This window comes from Lampetra planeri, chromosome 59 (assembly GCF_965212315.1).
Source record: "Lampetra planeri chromosome 59, kcLamPlan1.2.h2, whole genome shotgun sequence".
Classification (NCBI taxonomy): domain Eukaryota; kingdom Metazoa; phylum Chordata; class Hyperoartia; order Petromyzontiformes; family Petromyzontidae; genus Lampetra; species Lampetra planeri.
Window position 1 is genome coordinate 313,693 of NC_136165.1, and position 16,115 is coordinate 329,807.

At 49.5% G+C, this 16,115-nt stretch overlaps 1 long non-coding RNA gene across 1 annotated transcript in view; it reads left to right on the forward strand.

Annotated features, from left to right (window-relative positions):
- The first annotated feature begins 10,467 nt into the window (after positions 1-10,467).
- Positions 10,468-16,115, forward strand: part of LOC144736218 (uncharacterized) — a 29,413-nt gene continuing 23,765 nt past the window's right edge. The window contains exons 1-2 of the long non-coding RNA XR_013588737.1: positions 10,468-10,649; positions 11,590-11,692. This is a non-coding gene — a long non-coding RNA (uncharacterized LOC144736218). The remainder of the gene's footprint in view (positions 10,650-11,589; positions 11,693-16,115) is intronic.

The window sequence follows — 16,115 nt, forward strand, 5'->3', positions numbered from 1 at the left end:
GTTGGTACTTCAGGTGCAATGACAAGAAGCCACGAACCTCGCGACCGCTGCGCCTGTGACCGCCCCCACGGCGTGGGGGCTTTGTGGCGAGTCTCACCGGAATGTAATGATGTTCGTGGTCGTCGTATCCATCGTTGTTTGGTCCCCGGGATCTGTTGCGGAGCGCAAAGTACCATACTTCCTGTATGGCGACAAGCTCCAGCTTCTCCCGGTGGGTCATTTGAGAGCCAAAGAGAGCCAGGATTGCTGCAGGCAAGAGAATAACAACAACAGCTGTCGGTGATCATTTGTTTAGATTCCTTTTCAGGAGGTTCCTGCAGATTTATAGAGAATGGGGGTGACGCTGCTGCCATTACGTCTGCTGTGTGATGCCAATTTGAGGAGTTTGCAGGGGATTTGGATGTTTTGGCCAATACCAGTTATGTCTGTATGTTGAACTTATTTTGCACCGTGCTTCGGCAACCCTGCTAATCAGAAGTGAGGGGGAAGGACAATAAACTAAAAAGTTCGCAAAAATTATAGATTTAAAAGAACATCGCTCCAGTGGCTTCCTAATGTCAGAAGAGCATTCCAGATGACTGCAGAAGCACATCTGAAAACGTGCGATGCAGTGACCATCTTCGTTCGATGTCCAGCTATATGCAGCTTTGATGACGTCTTAGGTTGCTTGGATTTGACAACGGGGTTAATGAATTAGATAAACATAACACAGATATGCCAAGGATTTTATGAAATAAGAATAGCTTTTACCCTTTCTGGCACAAAAACAGGTGTTAATATGTTCAAACACCAAATAGATACCTTTTGCAAGGCATCAAGTCTGCATTTACCACACATACTTGTGGAAAAATATGCAAACAAACATGCTCCGATAATATATGCAGTCTTTGAAATTGACTGGCCTGCACCAGAGACAACCTTCTTTATGACTTTGTCTCGCCGGTGTGAAACCAGAGAACGGCAAAAGTCGAACGGTACATCACCCATGCAACATGGCCACCATGAAGTCCCCCATGCATCATGGTCACTGTCACGTCCCCCTTGAAACATGACCATCGTGATGTCCCACCATTCAGTGTGGCCATCTTGACGTCACTCATTTCTGTTCTTACCTTGTGGCGATTTGCTGCGGATGGAGGCGGTGCGCGCTGAGGACAGCGCACTCCACGTGGTGCAAGACTCGCCGTTACTCCGAGCCTCTCCAGCTCGGCTGATCTACACACACACACAAAAAGGTCCACCACTAGAGCTTGAGGAGTGAGTGGGACTCGGGCAGGACGAGCCATGGCCAGGATGGACAACAATGGCTGACAGTCAAGAATAATAACAGCGACAACCAAGGAACGGAACACATCAGAGAGGAGAGCCGCCAGAGAGATGGTGCGACGAAACCGGCGCTTGGCGGATTATTCCATCACAGGATGTGAGGGGTAGCAGGGTCTCAGGGAGCGAGGCATTCATCCATCAGTGGATAGATAACAGTGCTGTAGATGCTCACGCGTAGACAGGCATGTACACCAACAGGATCTCGGAGAGACACTGATAGACGCACACACACTCAGGCGGGCAAGGAGAAGCACATCCAGGTATACAGGTCACAGGTAGGCACACGCAGAGGGGAGAACACACGTCCACCCATACTTCACCACACAAGTCGAGGAGCCACATGTACCTCCATGGTAGCAACTTGCAGACGAGGGTGCTCAGAGCTCACGGTGTCTCTCGCGCGGTCCGGGTCTCTGCGTGGAGAGCGGGAGACAGAGGCGAGGGTCACAGAGTCGAAGGGGCGTGACACGCCCACGTCTAAACACACGTCACTTCACAATGCGGACTCTCATCATCAACACAGACTCACCAGTCACCCACAATACGAAAAACACAAAAAGCAACAACTGCCTTTCCTCAGCATCTCTGGCAAGGCGGTGTTGAATAATCCTTGCCAGGACCTTTCCCGGCACACTGAGGAGTGAGATGCCCCTGTAGTTGTTACAGTCTGTGCGGTCTCCCTTCTTAAAGATGGGGACCACCAGGGCATCCTGCCACCTCACTAACACCACCACCACTAATACCACCAACACCACCATCACTAACACCAGTAACACCACCACTATCACCACTAATAACAACCACAATCACTAACACCACCACCATCACAAGCACCACCCCCACTAATACCACCAACATTAACACCACCAACATTAACACCACCACTCCTCCCCCTGCCAGTATGGGACAACAAAGACAAAGAAGGCTCAGCTAATCGAGTCTCTCATCTTTCTAAAGAGATGCCGCGACTCTAAGGTAATACCAATCGCATTTACATTAACCTCTGCTGCTGTAACTTCTTCTAATGCTAAACGAATTCTGTATAGAACTAGCTTAGCTCTTATCTCAGAGAAAATCAGACTTACGCGCACCGAACTAGATCAGTTAGACAAGACACTCTACAAATCACACTTATATTTGACTGCAACAATGTCCACATCGGATTGGGAACATGTAGACAATATGACTGCCTCTTCAGCTGCCGCTATGTCGACCAGATGTAAGGACAACTTGATTTCCAAATTCAACCGCCTCTCAAATAAGAGACCGGACCCACACACTGAAAAGCTAGACGTTAACAAAGTCGTAATTAATCGCTAATCCTACATACTGCACGGGCATAATATGACTTTGAAACCCCCCGCCAAACCTCCTACGCATTTCACAAGTAGTACTAATCACATACCTGCATTTCTCATAAATATGCTAAATTCCTCTTGATATGCAAATTATTTTGTCAAGGCGCCCTTCCACCCTTCCAACCCAGCTTAAATATACGCTCCAAGCGTGGTGGTGTTTCATTCAGACGCTGTCTCCCCTACAGACCTGGTCTTCACTTGAGGACGGCTGCTTGCGTTGTGGCCGAAACGTCGTGAGAATTATTTTATTATGTTTTATTTTTATTATTTTATTAATACCCTTCTACGTGACTTTACCGAAAGAACCAAGAAGATGAATCCCTGCAGTCACGAAAGCTTTAAATCGAAATAAAAACAAAGATCCCCATAGAGACTTAACAGTCTGTAGGGGAAAGTGCTGTTAGCCAGCAGTACGTATGAAGGCTGACACGACACCACGCCCGGCCGCCTTTGTCTCCCTAGTGGCGATCTTTACACACCGCACCAGGTACTCATTCGAGGTTGAGTCGACCTAGGGGAGGCCCAGCACCGGTTCAGATAATCGTCACTGCTGTTGGCCTTGAGAGAGAATCCACCTCGGGGTCTCCCAGTTAATAGCGCGGCGCGCTGTCAGCTACACGACCGTTCCACACACACAGACTCACACAGATAGTCTCACACACACAGACTCACACAGAGAGACTCACACACACACACACAGACTCACACACACAGACTCACATAGAGAGACTCACACAGAGAGACTAACACCACCACCACCACTCGCCCACAGCTCGGTTCTACTCCTCACCTGCTCTGGGGTCTGTCCGCGCCTCTCTAACGGGCAAACTGCCAGTGGGAAGCACGTGGCGCGAGACGCGGGGGCGGTACAAGTTAACCACGCCCCCCCGTGATGTCACAGCCATGAGCTCCTCCCCCCCACCTGAGCTCCTCACCCCATGCCTCCTCTGCCCCCCACCCGAGACCCCCATGCCCCCCCTCAATACCCCCACCATGACCGTTCCACACAGACAGACTCACACACACACAGACTCACACGGAGAGACTCACATACAGAGACTCACACAGCCACCACTCACCCACAGCTCGGTTCCACTCCTGCAGAAGACCGACTCAGGGAAGTCCCAGGGCTTGCGAGCTGGTTTTCAATCTTCAACGGCTCTTCTGCTCCAACGACTGCCTCGAGCTCTCTCGCGCACCGCCTTATATAGCCAACTGCCCCCGAGGGGCGGGGCTGTATGCGGACGTTGATGTAGACACCCCACGCACAGACCGTGATATAGACACCGCAACGTAATGGCTTGCTACACCCGGTACGTAACACCTCTACATCTCGATTTAAAGCTTTCGTGATTGCAGGGATTCATCTTCTTGGTTCTTTCGGTAAAGTCACGTAGAAGGGAAATAATAAAATAATAAAAATAAAACAATAAAATTATTCTTACGACGTTTCGGCCACAACGCAAGCAGCCGTCCTCAGGTGAAGGCCAGGTCTGTCGGGGAGACAGCGTCTGAATGAAAGACCACCACGCTTGGAGCGTATATTTAAGCTGGGTTGAAAGGGGGAAAGGGCGCCTTGACAAAATAATTTGCATATCAAGAGGAATTTAGCATATTTATGGAAAATGCAGATATGTGATTAGTACTACTTGTGAAATGCGTAGGAGGTGGGCGGGGGGTTTCAAAGTCATATTATGCCCGTGCATTATGCAGGATTAGCAGCATCAAAGGGAGGGGATAGGGGTAGCATTAATAAAGGGAAGGAATGTTAATAGTATGTAGCTGCAGTAACGAAACCACCACGTAAACAACTAAAGTATAAACTACATAGACATCTCTAACGGCCAAATTGCCAGTGGCGCGAGACGCGGGGGCGGTACAAGGTAACCACGCCCCCCCCGTGATGTCACAGCCATGAGCTCCTCCCCCCATGCCCCCCCTGCCTCCCCTCGCGACCATCTTCCATGTCCCCTCCCCCCCTCGCGAACCCCCCATGCCCCTCCCCCCTCATGACCCACCCCCTCACCCCCATGCCCCTCCCCCTCACCCCCCATGCCCCACCCCCCTCCCCCCGCTGCTACTTCCGCTGGGGCCGGGGACGAGTGGAGGCGGCGCGCGCTGTGGATTGTGGGTGGCGAGCGGCAGATTTTGATTCCCGCTCACGGCCACCGTCAGTGGCGAGCGAAAGCTTCTGAAGCGGCGGCTCGCTGGGCCTCCTCTACGTCGACTCAGCCTGAAGGTGAGAACCTCGCGCGGTGTGTCCACATCAGCAGTGGCGGCGGCGGTGGGAGGAGACAGAGGAGGCGCCTGGCCCACAGCCGTCACGTTCTGCGGAGTTCACGGCGCAGCTTCAAGCAGAGCTCGTCCCTGCTGCTGCTGCTGCTGAGAGGCACTCCCAGACGGCCGCGTGGCTGATAGTTGTGGTTACATTATAGTTGTGGTTGCAGTTGTTGGTCGTGGTTATTGTTGTGATTATAGTTGTGTGGTTGTTACTGTGGTGGTTGTGCAGGTGGTGGCACACGAGTTAACCCATAGCACCAGGGTCTAGCCCTCCTCTTGTACCGAGCCAGGCAGAGCAGTCGGCCCATGGCACCTGAGTCTGGCCCGTGACCTCCTCCTGCACTTAGCCTGGCACAGCCGTCAATCCATGGCACCTGGGTTATTGTGGTGACGTCACCGCCACGTAGTGGTGAATGGCGACTGTTGATGTGTGTGGGATTGTGTGTGAGTATGATGGTGAATGCGAGAGTATGATGGTGAGTATGATGGTGAATGCGTGAGTATGATGGTGAGTATCATGGTGAGTGTGATGGTGAGTGTATCATGGTTGGTGAGTAATACTGAGTGTGAGTTTGACTAATTATCTTCCCTCTCGCTGTCTCTGCTTTCCCCCCTAACTACCTCGCCTGGTATACAGGAGTTTGTAGGTTCTATCCCGACCCTGATGCCTGCTGTATATTTGGAGTTTGCGTGTCTCTGTCTCTCCCCGTGGTCGCGTGAATTTTTCTCCGGGTCCTCCGGTTTTTCTCTCCACATTAAGAAACATTCGTTTAAAGTTTTGACTTTAAACTTTCGTGACTGCAGGAATTCATATGCTTGGTTCTTTTGGTAAAGTTACGTAAATAGAAAAAAAAATCTATTTTTTTTAAATAAAAAAATATACAAAATAAGATTAATTGAAAATAATAAAAGCAATTTCTTATTTCTTTTATTTTCATTACTAATTTTTTTATTTTTTGGTTTTCTATTTACGTGACTTTACTGAAAGAACCAAGAAGATGAATCCCTGCAGTCACGAAAGCTTTAAATCGAAATTGTTTGGCTGCTATAAATTACACGTGATGATGAGCCACTAAGTTGAGCTATCATTGGTGCCAAGTCGCTTCTGAATGAGTAATATTTAAAATAACTTTTTTTTAAAACACGCTTTAATTAAATGAAATGTACCACGACTCCAGGAAGTGGCCCCGAGGCTTGCCATAACGTAAGGGATCGTGGTGATTTACAGCCAACGTCAGTTGAGCGTGGACAATTAGACCCAAGCCGAAACATAACATATAAAAATGAATGTTTAAACATACTTTTTTTATAGAATGTAGTTTATGCATCAGTATGACATAAGTATACCAAGTTGTCAGTCGATACCACATTGGGAAGTGGGTTAAAATTGAGTTGCAAGATTTGAGGATACGACAACAACAGACTGAGTGAATTAAATTAAAGTGCATAATAAAAGAGATGTTTATCTCAGTGGACCTTACCTGGTAAAATTAAAATCGTTGAGATTTTAGTCTAGTTTTATCTCCTTCCCGAGCACAACAACAAGCAGGAGTAGTGGGAGGAGCTTTTTCCACTAAGTGGTCGTGACGACACCACGGCGCTTGTGCCAGGATATGTGCACCACAGATATCCATCACATAGAGACCCATAGAGTCATCACACATAGACCTATACACTCACTACGCACAGACCCTCAGACTTGCACAGAGAACCATAGACTCACAACAAAGACCCATATACTCATCAGACAGAGAATCACAGACTCAAACAGATCCACAGACTCGCACAGAGCCCTATAGACTCACCAAACAGAGACATAGACTCACCACAGAGAGACACATAGACTCACCAGACAGATACCCATAGACTCAATCGTACCCATACTCGCACAGAGACCCACAGACTCGCCACACATACCCATATAATTACCACACAGAGACCCATAGATCTACACAAAAGCGCATAGACTCATCACACAGAACCACAGACTCAAACACACCCACAGACTCGCACAGAGGTCTATAGACTCACCACACAAAGACACGGACTCACCACAGAGCCCCATAGACTCACCACAGAGCCCCATAGACTCACCACAGAGACCCATATACTCACCCCACAGAGACCCATAGACTCACCCCACAGAGACCCATAGAGTTATACAAAAACGCATAGACTCATCACACGGAGAACCACCAACTCAAACAGACTCACACAGAGCCCTATAGACTCACAAAGCAGAGACACATAGACTCACCACAGAGAGACACATAGAGTCACCAGACAGATACCCATAGACTCAATCGTACCCATACTCGCACAGAGACCCACAGACTCGCCACACATACCCATATAATTACCACACAGAGACCCATAGATCTACACAAAAGCGCATAGACTCATCACACAGAACCACAGACTCAAACACACCCACAGACTCGCACAGAGGTCTATAGACTCACCACACAAAGACACGGACTCACCACAGAGCCCCATAGACTCACCACAGAGCCCCATAGACTCACCACAGAGACCCATATACTCACCCCACAGAGACCCATAGACTCACCCCACAGAGACCCATAGAGTTATACAAAAACGCATAGACTCATCACACGGAGAACCACCAACTCAAACAGACTCACACAGCCCTATAGACTCACAAAGCAGAGACACATAAACTCACCACACAGAGACACATAGACTCACCTCACAGAGACCCACGGACTATCACAGAGACCCATAGACTCACCACACAGAGATCCATCGACTCACAGAGAGACCCAAGGGCTAGCACGTGAATGTGTGGTGATTTAGTTGAAGGTGGAGGGGGGTTACCAGCCCCTCGCACCCATCCAGAACTCCCCGTGGCCACTGGTGGCTGCGGGCAACGTGAGGTGGTTCACAGCTGGTCAGGGTTGGCACCCCCCCCCCCCCCCCCCCCAAAATGGCATTTCTCACAACCACCGCTGCATTATCAATCGTCACCATTCGCCAATAAGTGACAGTGACGTCACCACAGCGCCTGTGCCAGGCCAGGTGCACTTTGAAGCCACGTGAAGTGTCGAAGGCTCGCTGACCGGAGGTCCTGGAACAGACCCAGGTGCCATGGGTTGGCCGACTGAGATGACTGGCAGCTGTGCCAAATTGCTGCATATTTATCATCCGGTGTTCCGCTCGTTGTTGTGAGTGTCACTCCTCCGTTGTTGTTGGAGGGCGATTGTCGCCAACTGCCAAGTAGAAGCATCCTTCACGAGCCTCCCTGCAGAGGCCGATCTCGACACCACCAGTACCAGTCGTCGACAAAGCCCACTCAGCTCCACATCCTCCCGTACCGCATCAGTCCACCTCCACTCCAGCCCATGCCGTGCCCGCCCAGCTCCCTCCATCCACCCACATACTCACTTACCGGCTTACTCACGCACTCACCCACTCATATCTGCTCACGCACCCACGCATGAAATTTTAAATGCAGGCTACGCAAAGCATCGTGATCAATTTACACCAAAATCTACTCTCAACCACTTAAACCACATATTCGTAAATGATGCGCACCCTAATCAGCCACTATGGCTGTGTGCAGGGTGTTGTGATGTCACGTAGTACGACGTTTTTCTTGCTCCCCCCCCCCCCGTTATAACGCGTTGTCTATCTATGGCCTCGTCACATTGGCCTTAATGGACGCGTGGTGATGGTGAAAAATGATTCGGCGGTGGACACTGAATTACCGGAGCCCCATTTATCATTCAGGTGACACGGGGCACGGTACGTGAAGAACCTCTTATGTCCTGTAAACAGACTTCTCTGCGTGGGATAGTTAACACCTCTTAATGCACAGACAACCGCCAACGCAGCCTCGCCTGCCGGAGGAGCTCGCTGATGATCGGACAGTGTTCAGATCTCTCAAGGATCTGTGAGCTACTCGCACACAAAGATCCACGTGTAGCCTTTAACAGACTGTTGGGGCAAGTGCTTTATAACATCATCAAAGGGGCGCTGCAATACGATGCAATCAAAATCACCGATCAGAGATTTTCCCATATATGGTCTTTGTTGATTGTGAATTGATACTAATTGTATTGATTCCACTCAGTCGATACAGCAGCAAGCCTGGTTTGTATGTACTTTTTATAAAAAAATAAATTCATGTAGTCTATCAGACCTTTGTATTAAATCGCTCTGCAAAAAGTCATTTTGTATGCTAGTAAATCAATGTTATGCTAATGCAAAATTTCATCATAGCCGCGACTCGGTTTACTCCGATGTGCAATGTCATCTTCATCTCGATCCTGTGAGTGTACAATTTTATATTAAACTTCATTTACTGAGTGAATACAAGACCACTTATATGCTGATGTCCATTTTTATCATAGCTGTGATTCATTCAGCCATTCACTCACTCAGCCACAAACTCACTCAGCCACACACTCACTCAACGACTCACTCAACTACTCAGCCGCTCACTCACTCAGATATTCACTCACTCAGCCACTCACTCAGCCACTCACTCACTCAGTCACTCAACCACTCGCTCACTAAACCACTCGCTCATTCAACCGCTCGCTCACTCAACCATTCACTCACTCAACCACTCGCTTGCTCACTCAACCCCTCACTCAACCTTTCACTCAACCCCTCACCAAACCACTCACTCAACGACTCACCAGAATCCTCTCGGCTTGGGGACTCACTTAACCATTCACTTAACCACTCACTTAACCATTCACTTAACCACTCATTAGAGCAACCACTCACTCGCTTAATGACTTACTCAACCACTCAACCAATTACTTTCTCACTCCCTCAGCCGCTCACTCCTTCACTCAGCCACTCACCCTTTCACTCAGCCACTCACTCATTTAGCCACTCACTCAGCCACACACTCAACCACTCAGCCGCGCACTCACGAAGCTACTTACTCACGAAGCTACTTACTCACTCAACCACTCACTCACTTAATCACTTACTCAACCACTCAACCATCACTCTTTAACTCACTCAACCATTCACTCAATCAGCCACACTCACTCAACGACTCACTAACTTAACCGCTCAGCCGCTCAGTCACTATCTCAATCACTCAACCAGTCGCTCACTCAGCCACTCACTCCCTCAACCACTAACTGACTGAACCACTCACTCATTCAACCATTCCCGAATTCATTCAACCAGTCACTCAACCATTATGTCGCTGGACGAGTCCCACCTTGATAGGTCTGCGACGTTTCCTTCCAGAGTTATTGCCAAAAAAACACAAACATCCCAGAATCCTCTCGGTTTGGGGTCCAAATTTTGTCGCTTATTATATCCCATGAGAAACATCGCATCGAATAAATGTGATTGGATTCTCCCCGCCTGGACGAGCAGAATTGAATATGTAAGCGTCAGGGTTTGGATCTAACCTACAACCTCCTGTATACCGGGCGAAGTAGTGAACTTCTCGTCACCCGGGTCGCCCTAATCCATTCCCGTATCTCTTCTTCTGTGTGTGTGCTACAGGCGGGTGTCTCAGATTGCCAGCACCATGTGATGGGAGCTCCAGGGCATGCTGCGTGCTCGCCAGGAGGGGCTGGGCAAGATGGCGTAGTCGCTGGAGCAGCTGCGGGCGCGGCACCGCCGCTCTCACCCTGGCGGAGTGCAGCAACACAGTGGGGCGGCACCAGCGGGACACTCTGGACAACGCAGGCAAGCTGCGCGCCAGCCACTCACTCACTCATCCACTCGCTCACTCACTCACTCAGCCACTCATACAACCACTCACTCACTCAGCCACTCATACAACCACTCACTCACTCATCCACTAACTTAAACCACTCACTCAACTACTCATTCACTCAAACACTCACTCAACCATTCACTCAACCATCCACTTACTCAACCACTCAATCAATCACTCACTCAGTCATTAACTCAACCACTCACTCAACCACACACTCATGCACTCAAACACTCACTCATTGGTTCAAACACTCACTCATTCAAATACTCATTCAACCACTCACTAATTCACTCAACCACTCACTCACTGAACCACTCACTCGCTCACTCAACCACCCGCTCGCTCACTGAACCAATCGTTCCATAAATCACTCATTCAGCCACTCACTCAACTATTCACTCACTCACTCACTCACCCAGCCACTCACTCAACCAATCAGTCACTCAATCATGAATTAAACCGCTCACTCACTCAACCCCTTACACACAGACTCATCACCTGTGTCTCAACCATCTTACTGAGTAACATAACTCTTTTTTTAGAAGTGACCTGGCCACAAATGATAGGTCAACAACGTGCCTTATGTGGAAATTTATAGCAGCCAACTACTCTAAACGCCTGTTTCTAAATGTGTAGGGACCAGAATAAACATCCACTTGACCACGGAGAGAACATGCAAACTCCAAATATACAGGTGTCAGGGTTGGGATCTAACCGACAACCTCCTGTATACCAGACGAGGTAGTTAACATTGTATCCGGGCAAGCCGTACATCGAGCTGGAGTGGACCATGCGGTCCATCCCTATCGCGTGAGTGGCTCCCACTGTTGTTATTGTGTTCATATGTGTGTGGTCTGCTTGTGTGTATGTGTGTGCCGCACTGCGCTATGAACCCAACATGACCAGGCTGTTGCCCCGCTCGCCCGACTCGTTGAGAGGCTTGACCACCCCCCAGGGCGTTGTCGTGAAGATACCGCTGGAGGAAGAATATCTCACAATACTGGAAGAGGTGAGGACTACACAGTGATTAACTGAGTGGGTGTGTGAGTGAGTCGGTGGGTGAGTCGGTGGGTGAGTCGGTGGGTGAGTCGGTGGGTGAGTCGGTGGGTGAGTCGGTGGGTGAGTCGGTGGGTGAGTCGGTGGGTGAGTCGGTGGGTGAGTCGGTGGGTGAGTCGGTGGGTGAGTCGGTGGGTGAGTCGGTGGGTGAGTCGGTGGGTGAGTCGGTGGGTGAGTCGGTGGGTGAGTCGGTGGGTGAGTCGGTGGGTGAGTCGGTGGGTGAGTCGGTGGGTGAGTCGGTGGGTGAGTCGGTGGGTGAGTCGGTGGGTGAGTCGGTGGGTGAGTCGGTGGGTCAGTGGTTGAGGGAGTAGGTGAGTGAGTGTGTTAGAGAAGTGGGTGTGTTGAATGGAAGGAGTGGATTGTTGAGTGAGTCGTTGGGTGAGTGAGTAGGTGGGTGTGGGTTAGAGATTGAGTGGGTGGTGGGAGATTGTGTGAATTAGTGGGTGGGTGGGTGAGTGAATGGTTTGAAGTTATTTATTAGGTGAGGGAGTGGGTTAGAGGTGGGTTGGTGAGTGGATGAGAAAATTGGTGGGTTAGAGATTGAGTGGGTGGGTAAGTAGGTGATTGGGAGGGTGAGTGGGTGAGTGGCTTAATGGGTGATTAAGTCGGTGGGGTGAGTAGGTGAGTGCCTGGATAAGTAAGTGAGTGTATGGGAGCATGAGTGGGTGGATGGTTGAGTAGGTGGGTGAATAGGTGAGTGGGTGGTGGGCGGGTGAATTAGTGAATGACTGTGTGAGTGAGTGCGTGGGTAGGTCAGTGCAATATTGTGTGGGGGAGTGGGTGAGTGAGGGGTTGAGTGAATAGGTTAGTGGGCGGGTGAGTAGATTGTTGGGTGAGTGGGTGGGTGAGTCAGTTAGTGGGTGGGTGAGTGAATATCGAAGGTTGAGCAGGTGAGTTGTTAGTGTGTGATTGGGTGCGTGGGTGAATCAAAGAGTGAGGCACCACGGTGGCGAGATGTTAACTACCTCGCCTAGTATACAGGATTTTGTGAATTAGATCCCATCCCTTCCACCTGTATATTTGGAGTTGGCATGTTCTCCCTGTGGTCGTGTGGATTTTTCTCCGGGTCCTCCCGGTTTTCTCTCCATATTTAAAATCAACATTCATTTAGAGGATGTGGCTGCAATAAATGTCTCCATGATAATCCACTTCGTTAACCTATCATTTGTAACCAGGTCACTTCTGAAAAATATTAATTTAGTTATCTGAACCAGAGGTCGCAACCGGGTACCCGATACCCGTACCCTACCCGATACCCGGCTACCCGTACCCGGCCGGGTACGGTACGGGTAACCGTTTGCGACCCTGGGCGGCCGGGTACGGGTACGGATAGGCCGTGAGTCACTGGTGAGTAACCGTTTGTCACTCATTTTGGGTAGGGTACGGGTACGGGTAGGGAACGGGTACCCGTACCTCTGATCTGAACCTTTTATGGTAAAATAAAAAAATATTGTTTAATTTAGTTTATTGGGTGGGTGAGTGGGTAGGTGGGTTATTGAGTGATTTGGTGGGTAGGTTAGAGATTGAGTGGGTTAATGGGTGGGTGTGTGAGTGGGGGTGTGATTAGTTGAGTAGGTGAGTGGGTGAGCAAATTGTTGAGTGATTGGATTAGAGATTGAGTGGGTGGCAGGGTGAGTGGGTTTGTGAGTGGGTTGGTGGGTGGTTTTAAATGGGTGAGTGGGTGGAGTGCCGTGGTGGCGAGCTGTTAACTACCTCGCCTTTTATACAGGAGGTCGTGAGGTCGATCCCGACCCTGACACCTGTATATTTGCATGTTCTCCCCATGGTCGCGTGGAATTTTCTCCAGGTGCTCCGGGTTCTCCCTCCACATTTAAAAACATGCAATTATAGAATTTGGCTGCTATAACTTTATACGTGAAAAGCCACTTAATTGAGTTGAATATTTGTGGTCAAATGGTTTTTGAAAAATATCTATATAGCTGAGTGCCTTACCTGGTAAAATAAAAAAGCGTAATTTTCATTTAGTGTGCAGAGGAGTGGCTGGGTGGGTGAGTGGATGAGTGAGTGCGATGTTTGATGGGTGTTTTATTTTACTTTTATTAATTTACATTTTTTTTACCCACGTGACTTTACCGAAAAAAACCTAAGAATAGTTTGATGGGTAGTAGGTCAGTGGTGGGGTGAGTGAGTGTGGGCTATAGATTGAGTGGGTGGCTTGGTGAGTGGGTGAGTGCGTGCTTGGCTCGGTGGTTGAATGAATGGATGGTTGGGTTAGTGGGTGGGTGTTTGAGTGTGTGTTATCGTGGGTGGGAGAGTCAGAGAGTGGAGTGCCATGTTGGCAAATTGTTAACTATCTTGCCTGGTATTTTTAAGTTCGTAGGTTCGATCCAAACCCTGCTTCTCAAAACAATCTATATAGCTCAGTGGGCCTTACCTGGGGAATTTTTTTTTTTAGTTAAGGGTGTTGGTGAGTGGGTGGGTGGGTGAGTGCATCAGTGTGGGTTTGAGATTTAGTGGGTGGCTTTGTGAGTGGGTAAGTTCGAGTAACTCAGTGGTTGAGTTTGTGGGTTGTTACGTTAGTAGGTGATTAAATTAGTGGGTGGGTCAATAATTACGGTGGTAGTGGGTGAGTGGCTGAGTGGCTGAGTGGCTGAGGGAGTAGGCGGGTGGTTGGCTGGGTGGGTGGGTGAGAGTAGGTGGGTTATAAATTGAGTAGGTGGCAGGGTGAGTGGATCTGAAAGTGGGTGAGTGAGTAGGTGCACGGCTGGGTGAGTTAGTGAGTGGATGGTTGAGTGAGTGGGTGCATGGATGTGTGGGTGGGTGAGTGTGTGTGGGTAGGAGGTTAGGTGGGTAGTGCGTGAATGGATGGGTTAGAAATCGAGTGAGTGGGTTAGTCACTGGGTGAGTGAGTGGATGGGTGGGTTTATGAGCTTTGGTTAAGAGATTGAGTCAGTAGCAGGGTTTGTGTGTGGTTTAGAGATTGAGTGGGTGGTTGGGTGAGTGGGTGGTTGGGTGAGTGGGTGGGTGGGTGATTCAGTAAGTGGGTGAGTGAGGGGTTGGGTGAGCGATGGGTTGAGTGGGTGTGTTTTTTGTTCGTGAGTTTGTGGGTGGGTGAGTTGGTCAGTTAGTGGTTGGGTGAGTAAGTAGGTGGGTGAGCAAGTGAATGGTGTGTTGGTAGGTGAGTGTGTAGCTTGGTGAGTGGTCGTAGGGTGAGTGGGTGGGTGAGAAAGTGGTTAACGGAGTGAGTGGTTGGGTGGGTGGGTGAGTTGTTGACTGAGTGGGGTCAGCGAGTGGGTGGGTGAGTTGATGTGGGAGGTTGAGTGGGTACGTTAGCGTGTGAGTGATTGGATGGGTGAGTCAGAGAGTGAGGCATCAAGGTGGTGAGACGTGCACTGCCTCGCCTGGTATACAGGAGGTTGTGGATTCGATCCTGACCCTGTCGCCTGTATATTTGGAGTTTGCATGTTCTACACATGGTCGCGTGGATTTTGCTGCAGGTCCTCCGGGTTTTCCCCTCTGCATTTAGAATCAACATGCGTTTAGAGGATTTGGCTGCAATAAATGTCTATGTGATAAGCCACTTCGTTTATCTATAATTTGTTCACAGGTCTATTCTGAAAAGGATCTATATAGCTCAATGGGCCTTACCTGGTGAAATAAAAAGTAGTTTAGTTTAGGGGGCTCGTTGGGTCGGTAGGTCTGTTGCAGGTCGAGTAGGTGGCAGGGTGAGTTGGTGAGTAGGTAAGTGGCTGGGTGAGTGGGTGGACTGGTGAGTGTGTGAGTTAGAGATGGAGTGGGTGGATGGGTGGGTGTATGATTGGGGGACTGAAATGGTGAGTGGATGGGTGAATGAATTGTTGAGTGAGTCAGTGAGTGGGTGTGTAGGTGGGTGCGTAGGTAAGTGGTTAGCAAGGTGTGTGGGTCTTTGAATGGGTATGTGGCTGAATGGGTATGTGGCTGAATGGGTATGTGGCTGAATGGGTATGTGGCTGAATGGGTATGTGGCTGAATGGGTATGTGGCTGAATGGGTATGTGGCTGAATGGGTATGTGGCTGAATGGGTAGGTGAGTGGGTGGCTGCGAGTCAGAGAGTGGAGCCCCATGGTGGCGAGATGTTAACTACCTTACCTTTTGTACAGGAGGTTGTGGGTTCGGTCTCGATCTTGATGCCTGTATATTTGGAGTTTGCATGTTCTCCTCGTGGTTCATGGATTTTTCTCCGAGGCCTCTGGGTTTTTTGTGGCCACGTTGCTTCTGAATAAGATCTGTATAGCTCTGTGGGCCTTACCTTGTAAAAAAAAAAGTGTTTACAGTTGGGTGAGTGGGTATTTGAGTGCGTATGTGGGTGAGTGAGTTGGTGGGTGGTTAGGTTAGTAGGTGAGGGGCTGGGTGAGTGAGTTGTTGGGTTAGATATG